The 19084-nt window shown below is 39.2% G+C and overlaps 1 protein-coding gene and 1 long non-coding RNA gene across 4 annotated transcripts in view; one reads left to right on the top strand and one right to left on the bottom strand.

Moving 5' to 3' along the window:
• Positions 1-19084, bottom strand: part of LOC117502538 (exostosin-1) — an 851279-nt gene that overhangs the window by 347523 nt on the left and 484672 nt on the right. The window lies entirely within an intron of this gene.
• Positions 463-18236, top strand: LOC117502544. Of its 3 annotated transcripts, none has more exons than XR_004558342.1 (4): positions 463-596; positions 699-787; positions 1558-1567; positions 18225-18236. It is a non-coding gene; the product is annotated as an uncharacterized LOC117502544 (long non-coding RNA). The 3 variants fall into 3 exon arrangements; XR_004558341.1 differs by lacking the exon at positions 18225-18236 and adding an exon at positions 13532-13586; XR_004558340.1 differs by lacking the exon at positions 18225-18236 and adding an exon at positions 1706-2013.

The raw sequence follows: 19084 nt of genomic DNA on the forward strand, positions 1-19084 counted from the left end.
TGCAAAAATATCAGCCACCAATCTTGTGTATTTTAATGCATCTTTATGTAAACATCAGGATATAAAAGGAGACAATCTAAAGTGATACGTCTTCTTCACATTTTAAATTCAGTCATAAATGCTTTCAATGATAAACAGAAACTAAATGGTTCCAACACTTTTGAAAGGAATTGTTTGACAAGCTGAAGACAATGTTAATCAGTTTAACATTTAAAAATAACTTGCAAAAACAAGTCATGAAGTTATAAAATGGCTTGTCAAGAAGTGTCCTATAGATTGAACGTGTTTGTCAAATCACCCAGATGCCCAGATGTGTGTGAAGATTTGAGGAAGTGTTGAGTGTCGAGGCCTCGAGTGATCGCACACTTTCATGGTTGAGATCCTATCAACAACCTACGACTCTGAAATGCAATGAGACTGTATTTCATCAAATTCCTGTAATATTGCTAAATCGTACACAATGACAGAACAAATTCTTACCTGTCTGTATAAAGAGGGGCACATCTGCCAGCCAGTAGGCACAGATATCAGCACCTACTGTCAATCACATACTTTGCTCTCTCTTACAAGTCTTTTGACTCTGAATAAAGCATCAGGTAAGAACTAAATGTTTGTCCATTTCCATGTGAGTAAATGATTTATTCGGGTATTTAATCAAACATAAATACTGTCACTGTTCATTTTGTTCTTGTTTTCAGGATGAAGTGTGCTGCTCTCTTTCTGGTGTTATCAGTCATCATCTTCATGGCTGAACCTGGAGTGGGTCAAGAGACCCACATTGGACACGGTATAAACCAGTGAAAAAAGTGTCAATTCCAGGAGCGATAGTTTGACATATTGATACTCAAAAAGCAAAAAAATATTCATGAAATATCAACAATATTAATGACATTTCAGACTGCTGACATTTCTTTTTTTGCGAGGAGGTGGGGTGCACAACAGGTACAGGTTTAAGCGTACTTGTAAAGTTTAGTGTTTTATTTACATTTACATCCTAATAATTTGAGACAGATCACTGCTAAATGCTCATATAAAAAGAAATCCTGCACTGAAAGCATCTGCTAAAACTGTTTTTTTTTACTCAAATCTGTTGGTGAAGTACTAAGAATAAATAAAAAAATAAAAACAATATTAACAAAATTTCAAATTTGACAAGAAATTTTGGACAAATACTGCTAGAAATATATTTTCTTGTCGATCGGGGAACGTCAAAGATCACATCATTCTTCAACATTATTTTGTCAAAAACTGAAAACAATGTTGGGCTTTAGAGTGACGTGGATCAATGTGACAGTACACAGTACGTGTGTGTGTGTGTGTGTGTGTGTGTGTTGTGGAGAGAGATATCAAATATCAAATATGATTTTCTTTTATTAATTGTGTTTCATTCATTTACAAGATTTGGTTGTTTTAAAATTCTTATTGTCTGTTTTCATTTATCATACTGACATGTTGAAATTTTATTCATTCTTTACGTCACTATAAGAACATTACTATTTTATTATTATTCTAATGATTATTATTATGTGCTGACTGCATTTTATGCTTTTCTTTTAGGTGGCAGTGGGTAAGGACTTGTACTATTGTCTCTCTTTACATCTTCTTACATGTCGACAAAACAATTTATGTCATAACTTTCATTATGTCATAACTGAACACTCTTGCTCATCATATTGAGGAATTAATCCTCATCTCTCTGTGACAGAAACATCAATGTTGGAGGAAAACAGCTTGAAAAGCGTCAAGTGGAACCATACGATGAAGACGAGCTGAATCTTAAGTATTCATCGTGAACCTGTGACGGCTCGTCTGAAGGGACGTCTGAAGCTTTGATCTTTCTGCAGCTATGACCATGAATACCAGATATTCAAACGTTGCATCTTGCTTGAACAAATAAGGCTGAATAAAAAAACAATGTTAAATTGCCCCATTAAAGTGCATGCAGCTTTTCTTTAAATACAATTTTTCAAAGATTGTATTGCAATAAATGAGCATTCTAAAAGTTTCATAATATTCTCCTTTGTCTTTTTTTAACTATTGATGAAATGTTTGGAGAAAACCTGAAATGATGCTGAGGTGGTGGCATTCAAAAAATGATCAAAATCAACATAACCTACATTTGATGGATGAGCAGTCATTTGTATAACCAGCAGAAATATGTGTTGGTTAGAATGAAAAATGAATAATACAATAAATACACAATTGTTGTGTCCAAATGATATTAGTCAGAGAAATAATTCTTTGAAAAAAGAACTGTAAATAGTGACCACAGGTGCTGTCTTTTTTGTGGGATAACAATCATTATTGTCGCCATCTGTCAAGTTAACGAAATAAAAACAGCTTTGATCAAATGACGTCAATCAAAGCCAGTGGCCAAATTTAAATATGTATTTATTGACCTACAGAGATCATCACCATCATCATGCTCATTATCACATTCACTGGTGCCCAGTTATCAGAAGACATTAGGGGCGTGGTCACTTTGACTGACACCTGGTCTGTTGATGCTGTGATTGGTCAGAGCCGCGCGGGCTGCAGTTATTGTGAAGGCCCTTCATGTTTTATTACCTTTATTCAAACGGTGTTAGTATTTGTAGCACATCTCATAACATTAAGTCATTAATGCACGATTACTGGGAAAATAAAGTGGACATACAACCCCAACTACAATGAAGTTGGGACGTTGTGTAAAATGTAAATAAAAACAGATTACAATGATTTGCAACCTATATTCAACTGAATACACCACAACGAGAAGACATTTAATTTTTTATTTGTGTGATAAAAAAGTGATAAACTTTATTGCTTTTGTGCAAATATTTGCTTATTTTGAAATGGATGCCTGTAACACGTTTCAAAAAAGCTGGGACAGTGGTATGTTTACCAAGGTGTTACATCACCTTTCTTTCTAACACTCAATAAGCGTTTGGGAACTGAGGACACTAATTGTTGAAGATTTGATGGAATTCTTGCTTGATGTATGACTTCAGTTGTTCAATGGTCCGGGGTCTCTTGTCGTATTTTGATATTCATAATGCACCACACATTTTCAATGGATGACAGGTCTGGACTGCAGGCAGGTCAGTCTAGTACCCGCACTCTTTCACTATGAAGCCATGCTGTTGTAACACGTGCAGAATGTGTCTTGGCATTGTCTTGCTGAAATAAGCAGGGACGTCCCTGAAAAAGACGTTGCTTGGATGGCAGCATGTGTTGCTCCAAAACCTGGATGTACCTTTCAGCATTGATGGTGTCATCACAGATGTGTAAGTTGCCCATGCCATGGCCACTAACACACCCCCATACCATCACAGATGCTGGCTTTTGAATTTTGTGCTGGTAAACAATCTGGATGATCTTTTTCTTCTTTTGTCCAGAGGACACGAAGTCCATAATTTCCAAAAACAATTTGAAATGTGGACTCATCGGACCACAGCACACTTTTCCACTTTGTGTCTGTCCATTTCAAATGAGCTTGGGCCCAGAGAAGGTGACAGCATTTCTGGATGTTGTTGATGTTTGGCTTTCACTTTGCTTGGTATAGTTTTAACTTGCACTTGTAGATGTAGCAACGAACTGTGTTAACAATGGTTTTCTGAAGTGTTCCTGAGCCCACGCGGTAAGATCCTTTACACAGTGATGTCGGTTTTGGTAACACTTTATATTAACTGCACGCTATAAAGCATTAGGAAAGCATTTATAAAGTGTAAGTATATGCTTAAGTAACTACCTGTAAAACATTTACAAAGCTTTCTTTTTTATTAGCAGCTCATTGGTAAGAACATAAATAGATGACTTAATTATTAATAACAAAATATGTAATGTCTATAAAACATTTATAAATGATTTTTTAATTGTCTATAAACATTAAAGAAATGTTGATCATTAATTGTTCATCATTTACAAATGTAAAATCAGACACTATTCATTAGTGATAAAAATACTTTACAAATCATATTTTTATTGTTTTTCCTTTTTTCCTCACAAATTATTGAGCCTTTACTAAGCATTACTAAACCATTAGTTGATGCTCAATGTATCAGTTATAACATTTTTAAAGATTATTCCTCAATACTTTATGTAACATTTGTAAATGATGTACAAAGCTCAAGGCTCTTTCCCCATCACGATAAGTATCCAGTTTTAAAGAATTTGTCTATGTACAAGTTCTTCTTTGAATGTGCGAATAAGACATAACTGAGCATTAGTGAAGTATTTGTAATATCCTTGTGGTGATTAAATTTATTTTATAACTCATTTGTATATGCTGAATATATATTTTAATCACAATGTCAAACAGTTGACCAATTCACTTTATAAATGCTTATCAACACGTTAGTAAACTTAAAAATACTATTATAAAGCCTTTACAAGCTATTAGTAAAGTATTTGGTGTGAGCTTAACTAAAGTGATGATTAAATTTGTTTTATAACGCATTTGTATATGCTTCATATATTTTAATCACAATCTCAAACATTTGACCAATTCACTTTTATATGGCCATTTATAAATGCTTATCAATGCATTAGTAAACTTAAAAATACTCTTATAAAGCTGTTAGTAAAGTATTTGGTGTGAGCGTAACAAAAGTGAAGGTTAAATTTGCATTATAACTCATTTGTAGATACTATTTATATGTGTTACGCAGAGTCACCAACAGTTGACCAATTCACTTTAATATATCCATTCATGAATAATTATCAATGCATATTTTGTTTTAAGGAACTTGTACGGCAGAATTCGATGAGGAGTATGGGGTCATTTGTCGCGAAATGTTAAAGTGTTCAGTTTGGAGCTGGTGTCGAATTGCGAGTAATTGCGTCATCATTATTTGCTAACGGATAGCTAAACGTGGGTTACATCGGACAATATAAATTCACATCGATCAAGCGGGTAGCCACTTGGACGGAAACAAATTGTCCGCTTGATGATTTTCAGCCTTACAATACTTTGATCAGTTAGATTTGGCATGACAACAGTTAGCCAATGCAGCTTTAGCCTAGCTTTTGCTAACACTTACACGTGTAGGCAATTACCATCATTTTCAGTGAAGTGTCAATATTTACCTGTTTTGAATGTCTTTGTCCTCATACATGCCATTTTAATTTGGTTTGTTCACTTATGACATTTAACAGGTGACATGTCAAAGTTTTTCAAAAGCCCAGTGTGTGGCATCTTGATTGCTCAGGACACAAATCTGCATTTCACAAGAAATGTGACTATTTGTTTCATGCTCCACAGATGTGCTTTATGAATCCAATGTCTAAACAAATCCACAGGCTTTCATTGTTAAATCCAGTCAGTATAACATACATCTGGAGTCCTGTTGAAGTATACGAAGTTTGTTCCTTGATAGTCGAGATCGGCTCAGCCACTCTCAGTCAAAGTGACCACGCCCCTAATATTTCATAACTTTATGGCTTAAACCATCTTAAACTGGAAATGTTGAAAATTCACCCCGTACAGTGTGTCATGGAGGAGAAACTATCTATAGAGATCAAAACAGTTTTGTACCAGCCTGTAAATGTTTATGTAAATGTTTATCCCTAAAGTTGGACATTTTAACAAGGACTTGAATGGGAACCTGCTCACTTTTGGATACAGCCTCAAGTGGCCAGTCAAGGAACTGCAACTTCTTTGTGTTTCAATTGGGCCTCATCTGAACCATCAAAGTTTACCGCTTGACTCCAGCTGAGGTTCTGCCTGTTGGTGGATGTGAGTGCCTGTGTCATCTGTAATGTGGCCGTGACAAAGCACCTGTTGTATCAGTGTTACCAGATTGATTGCTATCTTCACACTTCTCTGTACTGCTTCCTCTTTTATAGAGGCTGAGACGAAGTAACATGATAAAAAATAGTAACAGGGATGTTGTTGATTATTCACAATCCTTATCAGTATGAACACAAACAGGCCAGTACTTACGAGTCAACAAAGAACTCACTCTAAAATGTAACATTTTCTCAAGAAATTCTAAATCAAACTGTCACAGGTGAACATTTTCTTAAGGTACTAATAATAACTATTTTTCATGGGGTCACTGTAACTCACTTTTAATCTTGTAGAATGATTTACAATATAATATAGTGTATGAAAAAATAAATATAGAAATAAAATTATAATAATAAAAACCTTTTCATAGATTTAATATACAACCCCTGGCAAAAAATTATGGAATCATCGGCCTCGGAGGATGTTCATTCAGTTGTTTAATTTTGTAGAAAAAAGCATATCACAGACATGACACAAAACTAAAGTCATTTTCAAATGGCAACTTTCTGGCCTTAAGAAACACTATAAGAAATCAAGAAAAAAATTGTGGCAGTCAAATCAAATCAAATCAATTTTATTTATATAGCACCACATCACAACAAACAGTTGCCCCAAGGCGCTTTATATTGTAAGGCAAAAGCCATAGAATAATTATAGAAAAACCCCAACGGTCAAAACGACCCCCTGTGAGCAAGCACTTGGCGACAGTGGGAAGGAAAAAACTCCCTTTTAACAGGAAGAAACCTCCAGCAGAACCAGGTTCAGGGAGGGGCAGTCTTCTGGTGGGACTGGTTGGGGCTGAGGGGAGAGAATCAGGAAAAAGACATGCTGTGGAGGGGAGCAGAGATCAATCACTAATGATTAAAAGCAGAGTGGTGCATACAGAGCAAGAAGAGAAAGAAACACTCAGTGCATCATGGGAACCCCAAGCAGTCTAAGTCTATAGCAGCATAACTAAGGGATGGTTCAGGGTCACCTGATCCAGGGGGCAGGGGGAGAGAAGCTGCAGAGAGGTGTGTAAGACTACAACTCTGCTTCCTGGTCCCAACCCTGGATAGTCACGGTTTGGAGGGTTTAATAAAATTGGCCAGATTTCTAGAAATGAGATCTGCTCCATCCAAAGCCAGCAATTCAAGGAGAACATGCGTCTAAACATGTCACTCCCGGTCCGATTGGGGAGGGGCCCAGAGAAAACTACAGAGTCCGACATTGTTTTTGCAAGGTTACACACCGATTCAATATTAATTTTAGTGACCTCCGACTGGCGTAACCGGGTGTCATTACTGCCGACATGAATTACAATCTTACCAAATTTACGCTTAGCCTTAGTCAGCAGTTTCAAATTTCCTTCAATATCACCTGTTCTGGCCCCTGGAAGACATTTGACTATGGTTGCTGGTGTCACTAACTTCACATTTCTTAAAACAGAGTCGCCAATAACCACAATTTGTTCCTCGGCGGGTGTGTCGCCGAGTGGGGAAAAAACGGTTAGAAATATGAATAGGGTGGTGGTGTACAGGGGGCTTCTGTTAGGACTACGCTTCCTCCTCACAGTCACCCAGCCGGCCTGCTTTCCTGGCTGCTCGGGATCTGCTGGGGACAGTAATGGTGGCTAAGCTACCTTGGTCCGCACAACTACAGGGCCTGGCTAGCTGTAGGATTTTCCAAGGTGTGGAGCCGAGTTTCCAATTCGCCCAGCCTGGCCTCCAAAGCTACGAATAAGCTACACTTATTACAAGTACCATTACTGCTAAAGAAGGCCGAGGAATAACTAAACATTTCACACCCAGAGCAGAAAAGTGCGAGAGAGACAGGAGAAGCTGCCATGCTAAACCGGCTAAGAGCTAGTAGCTGCGCTAAGCTAGCGGATTCCAAAAAACACACAAAGTGAATAATGTGTAAATAATTTAGAGGTGATCAGCAGAGGGAGTGCTTTAGTTAAGGCATGTGAAGATTACACTGTGAAACCAAAACGTTATCTAGTTGTCTAGATCAATCTAACTACGCAGATTTACAGATACAGCAAAGCACCGCTGTACTCCGGAACAGGAAGTGATACAATACCGCAGTGAGAGCCAACCACCAGTACAGGCAAGTGAGAAACAAGCAAAAAACTAACAGAAGTATTAAACACGTAAAAAAAGCAGCAGCTATAAAATACGCTAAATAGTAATTAACTAACAGGAGTGTAAAAAAATGAAATGAAAAATGATGACGGGGTCCAAAATAGCTAACGCAAGCTAACCGCTAGCGAAAATGCTAGCCGCTCCTGAGATTTACACAGGAGTAAAATTATACTTAAAATTCACAGCAGTTTGACTGAAAAATGAACAGTAGTATTAGCAGTATTATTAACAGAAGTATTAAACGGGTAAAAAGAAACAGCTATAAAACGTAATGACGTAGAGGGGAGGGGTTGACCTAGCTAGTGAAAGCTAACTGCTAGTGAATGCTAACCACTAGTGAATGCTAACTTCTAGCGATTCACAACAGGACAGTTGTTAAATAACGTTCAGAGTAGATACAATTAATAACCAGAAGAGCGCTAAACAGAAATAAAAGAAGCGTATACAACCGTGTGAAGTTCAGAACAGGTCACAGTAACAATCCATCAGAAGCGGATGTCCTCCTGTAACGGTTACTTTTTTAGACCAAGCAGAGGGAAAAAAAATATGGGACTCACTCAATTCTGAGGAATAAATTATGGAATCACACTGTAAATTTTCATCCCCAAAACTAACACTGCATCAAATCAGATCTGCTCGTAGTCTGCATCTACACGCCTTGGAGAGCTGTTGCACCAAGTGGACTGACATGAATCATGGCTCCAACACAAGAGATGTCAATTGAAACAAAGGAGAGGATTATCAGACTCTTAAAAGAGGGTAAATCATCACGCAATGTTGCAAAAGATGTTGGTTGTTCACAGTCAGCTGTGTCTAAACTCTGGACCAAATACAAACAACATAACAGAGCTTTTCTTGTGACCCGGTCACATGCCTTCTCCAGGTCGACAAAGGCGAGATAGAGTGGTTTATTGGCAGCGACGGTACTTCTCTTGTAGTTGGCACACAGTGAAAATGGCGTCATTTGCAAATCCAAATGCATGGCGTCGATGTCAACCATCTGATGAATGAAGGTGTCCACGACCCGCGCCAGCAGCTTCATGACTTGGTCAGTGAGCTTCAGGCCACGGTAATTACCACGGTCAATGGCTTCTCCCTTGCCTTTGTAGAGGTTCAGAATGTAGCTCTCCTCCCAGTTTTTGGGGATTGCACCATTGCAGAAGACCATTTCTGCTAGCTCTCTCATCAGCTCCACTCCTACATCTCCTGTGGCTTTCAGCAATTCGGCTCTGATGCCAGAAGGTTGGCAGCTTTGCCAGGTTTCATTTTCCCAAGGGCCTTGCGAATCAGCTCCACGGTGACTGGAGGAGGGGCCCCTCCACTGGGGGACCTCGGGGAGCAAGTCACTTGGTCATTCAAACTCAACCCAAGCCTTCATCTTATCCTCGTCGCTGAGTGAGAGTTCACCCGTGTTGTTCTTGACACACTTTTCACCCACAACATCTTGGTTGGTTCTGTCCATCTGTTTGGCAATCGTAAAGAGCTCACTGTCATTGGAGAGATGGTCTGTGAACACTCCCTTCTTGGCTTCAGACTTTGGAAGCCAAACAACAGGCTTGGCTACATGCTTAGCTTCAATGTAGGCAGCTTTGGCGTTCTTGGCATCATCGGTCTTGCCTGCTTTCTTCAGGGACTTGAAGGCTTTGTAACGAGTTCGCTTCTCCTCTACCCTGTCATCCCACCACCAGGTTTTAGGTTTCCACTGGTGTCTTTTGGAGATGCCACACACTGTGAGGCTGCCTCCAGCACTGGGTCCTTCAGTTTGGTCCACCCATTTTTCACAGGGCAAGAAGAATCACTGTCGGTCATAGCAGTCTCTTTCTCACTGAATGCTTCTTGGAATTGGTTAGCAACAGCCAGATCTTGGAGCTTCCAAGTCCGAATGCGTGGTGTGAAATTGTGCTTCCTTGCTTTTGGTAAATGAACTGTGATGTAGCAGACTACCAGGTTGTGTTGTTGTGTTGTAGGAATCACTTTGACATTGCTGACCCCCTTGACTAGACTCCTGTGGTAGCGTATGAGATCAATCTGTGTCATGTGGTTGCGGGAGCAGTAGATTACGAGTGGGACTCCCTCTTGATGAATCGGGTGTTACCGACTACCAGGTCATTAGCTAAGGCAAATTCCAACACTCTTTCTCCTTCAGAATTTCACACACTGAAACCATAACTACAGCGGACTCTTCGAAACCCTGGCTGTCAGCACCAACTTGTCCGTTCCAGTCACCAACTGGAATGAGAACCTCTGAAGCAGGTATCTCGGCGACCACACTATGCAGCTGATCGTAGAAACAGTCCTTTTTGGTTTCGGCACATCTGACTTGAGGTGCATATATGGAGATAAAAGCAAAGACCCCCTTCCCAATGATGAGTCGTAGGAGTATAATCCTGTCAGAGATCGCTGGACTTCGAAATCCTTCTCCACCCATTTCTCTGACAACAGAATACTGGCTCCACCTTAACTTTCTTGGTTTCCACTCCAGTAGAACTGTAGTTGGTGTCCTTGCCCTTAATCTGGTGAGTCTGATTTGCAGTGAGACCACCAGCCCACCTGTGCTCTTGAACACTGCACAGATCCACTCGTGTACGTGTCAGTGTCTCACCACCTCACTACCTCTCTTCTTCAGGGTACCCACATTCCAAGTGGCAGCCCTAAACTTGGTCGGGTGCTTGCTTGATTTACTGCAATGGCCAGACCCTGCCTCCCGCAACCGAGAGTCAGCCAAGCCCGGGATATGACCAGCACACCTGTGACATCTCCCGGCACCGCCTATCACAGAATCTGATGAATGACTAGCACTGGTGTGATGAAAATGTTTGACGGGGCCATCTGTCCTAGCTGTCGCCCTAACTCCGACCTTCACGGCGTCCGAGTGTCACCGCTGTTCCCGCACTTGGGCTGTGTGCTTCGCCATTGTCCTCACACTGGAGGGTCATCTGCTGAACCACGGCATCTATGCCAGAAATGCCAGTCTGTTGGGGACTGCCGTAGAGCTCTGCCACCCAGGTTGTGGAAGCTCGTAACCCTGAGTAGGAAGGCTTAAAACAGGTACTGACCCATGCGATAGGGGAGCCCGGAGGCAAACTGCGGTTAAGGGCAGCCTCACAATCCCACACTCACTTCTAAGAGTGCCACAGCTGGATGCAGTTAAAAGTCATACCCAGGACTACACTATGCAATAAGCCATCTGGAGGCACTAAGAGCTGTTAGGTTGAAAACCTGGAGAGATTTCTGATGCGATTTTTTCACTGGACTGTACACAAAGTTGTTTTTATTTTATTTTTGGAAGTATCATGGACTACATCATCATAATTATTTTTGAATATCTAACTGTTTTTGCAAGTTGATTGAGAACAATTCTGGACTCCATTTAGGGGAGGTGATGGTCTAGTGGTTAAGGTGTTGGGCTTGAGTCCAGAAGATCATGGGTTCAAATCCTCACCTGACTGGAAAATCACTAAGGGCCTTTGGGCAAGGCCTTTAATCCCCTATTGCTCCCGGTGTGTAGTAAGCACCTTGTATGGCAGCACCCTGACATTGGGGTGAATGTGAGGCATAACTGTAAAGTGCTTTGAGCGTCTGATGCAGATGGAAAAGCGCTATATAAATGCAGTCCATTTATTTAAAGTCCGTATAGGACTATTGACGTCAAAGCACTAGTGATGAATACCAGAATGTAAGTCCCTTTTTCTGTTGTTTATAAACTAATATAATATCAAATGACAAGGATCTATTTTAGCCTTTATATTCATACCATTGAACTCATAAACACATCATACAAGAAGGAAGCATCATAAACTCAAGGACTTGGACCTTCACCCCTTTTAAAAAATATCAAGATCACCAAACACCTCTGTGTTTTTTAATCATCTTAATGTAACCTCAGGATATAAAATAAGGTGATCTAAAGAGACATCCCGTATTCATATTTTAGATCAGCCATAAATGTCTTCAATGTTAAACAGACAATAAACTGTCTGGTTGTTGAAGCACTTTTTTTGACAATCTGTAGACATTGTTGGTCAGTTTTGCATTTACATGAACTTGACAAAACAAGTAATGACGTTTTTAAAATGGCTTGGCAAGAAGTGTTCTATGGATTGACCGTGTTTGTCGAATTACCCAGATGCCCAAACTAGGCAAATTATGTAAGTGGAAAAAACTGTAAAAAAAAACAAACAAAAAAAAACATTATGTGTAATTTTCCCATTCAGCATGGAAATGCTGAATGTCCTAAAACTTGGACAGTCATTACTCTGCAAAAATATCAACATCACCCACCAATCCTGTGTATTTTAATACATCTTGATATAAACATAAGGATATAAAGGAGACCAATCTAAAGTGATACGTCTTCTACATTTTAAATTCAGTCATAAATGCTTTCAATGATAAACAGAAACTAAACTGTTCCAACACTTTTGAAAGGAATTGTTTGACAAGCTGAAGACAATGTTAATCAGTTTAACATTTAAAAATAACTTGCAAAAACAAGTCATGAATGTTATAAAATGGCTTGTCAAGAAGTGTTCTATAGATTGAAATGTTTGTCGAATCACCCAGATGCCCAGATGTGTGTGAAGATATGAGGAAGTGTTGAGTGTCGAGCCTCGAGTGATCGCACACTTTCATGGTTGAGATCCTATCAACAACCTACGACTCTGAAATGCAATGAGACTGTATTTCATCAAATTCCTGTAATATTGCTAAATCGTTACACAATGACAGAACAAATTCTTACCTGACTGTATAAAGAGGGGCACATCTGCAGCCAGTAGGCACAGATCTTCATGGCTGAACCTGGAGTGGGTCAAGAGACCCACATTGGACACGGTATAAACCAGTGAAAAAAGTGTCAATTCCAGGAGCGATAGTTTGACATGTTGATACTCAAAAAGCAAAAAAATATTCATGAAATACCAACAATATTAATGACATTTCAGACTGCTGACATTTCTTTTTTCTGGGGGGGGGGGTGCACAAAGGGGACACGTAGATTAAGCGTACTTGTAAAGTTTAGTGTTTATTTGCATTTACAGCCTAATAATTTGAGACAACACTGCAAGAATCTAATTTTTGTTGTTAATCGACAAGATGGGGGAATGTGAAAAAATCACATCATTCTTCAACATTATTTTGTCAAAAAGTGAAAAGAATGTTGGGCTTTAGAGTGACGTGGATCAATATGACATGACAGTGTGTGTGTGTGTGTGTGTGTGTGTGTGTGTGTGTGTGTGTGTGTGTGTGTGTGTGTGTGTGTGTGTGTGTGTGTGTGTGTGTGTGTGTTGTGGAGAGAGATATCAAATATCAAATATTCTTTTATTACTTGTGTTTCATTAATTTATAAAATTTTGTTGTTTTAAAATTATTAGTCTGTTTTCATTTATGATACTGACATGTTGAAATTTTATTCATTCTTTACATCACTATAAGAATATTAGTATTTTATATTATTTCTAATGATTCTTATTATGTGCTGACTGCATTTTATGCTTTTCTTTTAGGTGGCAGTGGGTAAGGACTTGTACTATTGTCTCTCTTTACATCTTCTTACATGTCGACAAAACAATTTATGTCATAACTGAACACTCTTGCTCATCATATTGTGGAATTAATCCTCATCTCTTTGTGACAGAAACATTGTTTATGGAGGAAACCCACTTGGAAAACGTCAAGTGGAACCATATGAAGACGACGTGCAGAATCTTATGTATTCGTCATGAACCTGTGACGGCTCGTCTGAAGGGACGTCTGAAGATTTGATCTTTTTGCAGTTATTACCATGAATACCAGATATTCAAAATTCCTTCTTGCTTGATCAAATAAAATTGAACAAAAAACATTGTTAAATTGCCCCATTAAAGTGCATGCAGCTTTTCTTTAAATACAATTTTTCAAAGATTGTATTGCAATAAATGAGCATTCTAAAAGTTTCATGATATTTCTCCTTTGTCTTTTTTTTAACTATTGATGAAATGTTTGGAGAAAACCTGAAATGATGCTGAGGTGGTGGCATTCAAAAAATGATCAAAATCAACATAACCTACATTTGATGGATGAGCAGTCATTTGTATAACCAGCAGAAATATGTGTTGGTTAGAATGAAAAATGAATAATACAATAAATACACAATTGTTGTGTCCAAATGATATTAGTCAGAGAAATAATTCTTTGAAAAAAGACTGTAAATAGTGGCCACAGGTGCTGTCTTTTTTTTGTTTGTTTTGTTTTGTGGGATAACAATCGTTATTGTTGCCATCTTTCACGTTAAAGAAATAAAAACAGCTTTGATCAAATGACATGTCAATCAAAGCCAGTGGCCAAATTTAAATCTGTATTTATTGACCTACAGAGATCATCACCATCACCATCATCTGACCTCTACTGGTGGTTGGCTCTCACTGCGGTATTGTATCACTTCCTGTTCCGGAGCACAGCGGTGTTTTGCTGTATCTGTTAGCTGTTTAATCTGCGCAGTTAGATTGATCTAGATAACTAGATAACGATTTGTTTCCCAGTGTAATCTTCACGTGCCTTAACTAAAGCACTCCCTCTGCTGAATCACCTCTAAATTATTCACACATTATTCACTTTGTGTGTTTTTAGGAATCCGCTAGCTTAGCGCGGCTACTAGCTCTTAGCCGGTTTAGCATGGTGGCTTCTCCTGTCTCTCCTGCACTTTTCTGCACTGGGTGTGAAATGTTTAGTTATTCCTCAGCCTCCTTTAGCAGTAACGGTATTTGTAATAACTGTAGCTTATTCGTAGCTTTGGAGGCCAGGCTGGGCGAATTGGAGACTCGGCTCCGCACCTTGGAAAATCCTACAGCTAGCCAGGCCCCTGTAGTCGGTGCAGACCAAGGTAGCTTAGCCGCTGTTAGCTGCTCCCCAGCGGATCCTGAGCAGCCGGGAAAGCAGGCCGACTGGGTGACTATGAGGAAGAAGCGTAGTTCTAAACAGAAGCCCCGTGTACACCACCAACCCGTTCACATCTCTAACCATTTTTCCCCACTCGGCGACACACCCGCGAGGAACAAACTCTGGTTATTGGCGACTCTGTTTTGAGAAATGTGAAGTTAGCGACACCAGCAACCATAGTCAATTGTCTTCCGGGGGCCAGAGCAGGCGACACTGAAAGAAATTTGAAACTTTTATTGAAAAACATAAACTAGATTTACATAAGTTTAATTAAGTAGAAATTGTTAAGTTACTAAACTTTAACAAGAAAATTTTTGAAAATTATTTTATTTAAGTTGGCAAATTCAAATCGTTTAAGGCAATCGGTTTCCTCAAATTGTTTGAGTTCAACTAGCTCATTGAGTTTTACAGTGTGTACTGAGCAATCAAGATGCAACTTCCTGGGCTTTTGAGAAAGTTTGACATGTCACCTGTAATATGTCATAAGTGAAACCAAATTAAAATGGCACGTATGAGGACAAAGCCATTCTAAACGGGCGAACATTGATGAAAAATGTCTTTATTTTCAATGTGTAACATCCCATTGACGAGTCTGACAGCTGCTGGATCGCTAGTTGATACTGACTTAATGATGGATTACAATAGGAACAGGTGTGGTTGTCAGTTCAACGGACAGACAGCTGCACAAAAGTGCACTCAATCAGAGAAGTAAAGTGTTACTTTCATATTATACATGGTCATACCCCATACCCATGGACATCACCCAGCAGAAACTATTTTGTATGAATTGTGCTACAAAAGAAAAAAGCAAAAGAGATGCTTGGGTGAGGAAAATGAATGGGGTCTGTAAGAAAGAGAAGAGTCCAGACAAAAACTTAGTAAATCAGAGAGATAATAATAATAATAATAATAATAATAATAATATAATAATAAATAAATAATAATTTGCTCATTTTGAAATGGATGACTGCAACACATTTCAAAAAAAGCTGGAACAGGGGCGACAAAAGTCTAGGAAAGTTGATGAAAGCTCAAAGAACACCTGTTTGGAAAAACCACAGGTGAACAGGTTACAACTGGAAAAAGGTGAGTGTCATGACTCGGTATAAAATGTGCAGTTAATATGAAGTGTTACCTCGGTTTTTAATGCAGTGCCGCCGAAGACATCAAAGGTCACAGTCATTCAATATTGGTTTTTGGCCTTACTGCTTACGTGTAGAAAGTTCTCCAGATTCTCTAAATTCTGATTATATTATGGACTGTAGATGATGGAATCCCTAAAGTCCTTGCAATTGAATGTTGAGAATCATTGTTCTTAAATTGTTGGACTATTTTTTTCATGCAGTTGTTCACAAAGTGGTGATCCTTGCCCCATCTTTGCTCCATTTATACGCAATCATGAGACTCACCTGTTTCCAGTTGTAGCCTGTTCACCTGTGGAATGTTCCAAACAGGTGTTCTTTGAGCATTGATCAACTTTCCCAGAATTTTGTTGCCCCTGTCCCAGCTTTTTTGAAATGTGTTGCAGGGCTCCATTTCAAAATGAGCAATATTTGCACAAAAACAAAAAAGTCTATCAGTTTGAACATAAAATATGTTGTCTTTGTGATGCTTTCAACTGAACAGATTGCAATGATTTGCAAATCATTGCAATCTGTTTTATTTACAGTTTACGCAATGTCCCAGCTTCATTGGAATTGGGGTTGTAATTTGGTTGTTCACTTATGACATTTTACAGGCGACATGTCAAAAGCCCAGGGTGTTGCATCTTGATTGTTCCGTACACAAATCTGCATTTCACAAGAAATGTGACTATTTGTTTGACGCTGCACAGATGTGCTTTATGGATCTAATGTCTAAACAAATCCACAGGCTTTCAATGTTAAATACAGTCAGTATAACATACATTGATACTGACCCGGAGTCCTGTTGAAGTATACGATGTTTGTTCCTTGAGAGTTGAGATCAGCTTAGCTGCTTTCATTCAAAGTGATCACGCCCCTAATATTTCAGAACTTTATGGCTTAAACCATCTTAAACTGGAAAGGTTGAAAAAAGATTCACCAGTACAGTGTGTCATGGGGGAAAACTATCGATAGAGATCAAAACAGTTTTTTTTTGTACCAGCCTGTAAATGTTTATTTAAAGTTGAACATTTTAACATGGAATTGAATGGGAACATGCTCACTTTTGGATCCAGCCTCAAGTGGCCAGTCAAGGAACTGCAACTTCTTCATCTTCCAGGTGGGCCTCATCTGAACCCATCAAAGTTTACCGCCTGACTCCAGCTGAGGTTCTGCCTGTTGGTGGATGTGAGTGCCTGTGTCATCTGAAATGTGGCCGTGACAAAGCACCTGTTGTATCAGCGTTACCAGCTTGATGTTATCTTCACACTTCTCTGTATTACTTCCTCTTACATAGAGGCTGAGATGAAGTAATATGATAAAAAATAGGAACAGCGACGTTGTTGATTATTCACAATTCTTTCAGTTTGAACACAGACAGGCCAGTACTTACCAGTCAACAAAGAACTCACTCAAAAATGTAACATTTTCTCAAGAAATTCTAAATCAAACTGTCACAGGTGAACATTTTCTTCAGATACTAAGAATTTATATTTCTCATAGTGTCACTGTAACTCATGTTTTTAATCTTGTAGAATGATTTACAAGATTATATAGTGTATGAAAAATAATATATTGAAATAAAATTATAATAATAAAAAACCTTTTTCATACATTTAATATATTTAGCATTCTATCACAATTGGACCATGGAACATTCAGGTTTAGAAGTGCATACTGGCCAAGCTCAGGGACTAAAAAAAATAATAATTAGACCATAAATTAAAGTTGTTTGTTCTAGCAACCGTTCATTCAAACTTTTTTCTTTCTTTTTTTTTTTATTTTTGGACTCAGTCAAAACATCTGTGAGTTTGGAAATTCTTGTTTTTGTATCTGAGCCATTTGCATCTGGGCGCTTGGGCAAAGTCCTTAATCCCATCTTTGCTCCCGGTGTGTAGTGAGCACCTTGTATGGCAGCACCCTGACATTTGGGTGAATGTGAGGCATTGTTGTAAAGATGGAACTGCAGATGGAAAAAATGCAAAAAACAACAACAAAAAAAAAAACAAATTGGGAATCCTTGAAAAATTCACCTGCTGTCAGAAGCGACACACGGTCGGACAGCATGAACGATCCGGTGGTGATGGTGACACCACTGGATTGTTGAGAGCACGTGGAAAGTGTGACACCATGTCACGCTCCCACAGCAACAGAGCAATTAGATGCTGGACTTTTGGACATACAGTGAGGAAAATAAGTATTTGAACACCATGTGATTTTGCAAGTTCTCCCACTTATAAATCATGGAGGGGTCTGAAACTTTCATCTTAGGTGCATGTCCACTGTGAGAGACATAATCTAAAAAGAAATCTGGAAATTACAATGTATAATTTTTTAATAATTTATTTGTATGTTACTGCTGCAAATAAGTATTTGAACAACTGTGAAATCAATGTTAATATTTGGTACAGTAGCCTTTGTTTGCAATTACAGAGGTCAAACGTTTCCTGTAGTTTTTCACCAGGTTTTCACACACTGCAGCAGGGATTTTGGTCCATTCCTCCATACAGATCTTCTCTAGATCTTTCAGGTTTGGAGTTTCAGCTCCCTCCAAAGATTTTTATTGAGTTCAGGTCTGGAGACTGGCCAGGCCACTCCAGGACTCCACTCTTCTTACAGAGCCCCTCCTTAGTTGCCCTGGCTGTGTGTTTGGGGTCATTGTCATGCTGGAAGACCCAGCCATGACCCATCTTCAATGCTCTTACTGAGGGAAGGAGGTAGTTTGCCAAAAATCTTGTGATACATGACCCCATCCATCCTCCCTTCAATACGGTGCAGTCGTCCTGTCCCCTTTGCAGAAGAGCACCCCAGACTATGATGTTTCCACCCCCATGCTTCACGGTTGGGATGGTTTTCTTGGGGTTGTTCTCATCCTCTAAACATGGTAAGTGGAGTTGATTCTAAAAAGCTCTATTCTGGTCTCATCTGACCACATGACCTTCTCCCATGCCTCCTCTGGATCATCCAGATGGTCACTGGTGAACTTCAAAGGGGCCTGGACATGTGCTGGCTTGAGCAGGGGGACCTTGCTGCCCTGCAGGATTTTAAACCATGACAGCATCATGGGTTAATAATGTAGTCTTTGTGACTGTGGTCCCAGCTCTCTTCAGGTCATTGACCAGGTCCTTCTGTGTAGTTCTGAGCTTTCT

The sequence above is a fragment of the Thalassophryne amazonica genome, chromosome 21 (assembly GCF_902500255.1).
Source record: "Thalassophryne amazonica chromosome 21, fThaAma1.1, whole genome shotgun sequence".
NCBI lineage: Eukaryota > Metazoa > Chordata > Actinopteri > Batrachoidiformes > Batrachoididae > Thalassophryne > Thalassophryne amazonica.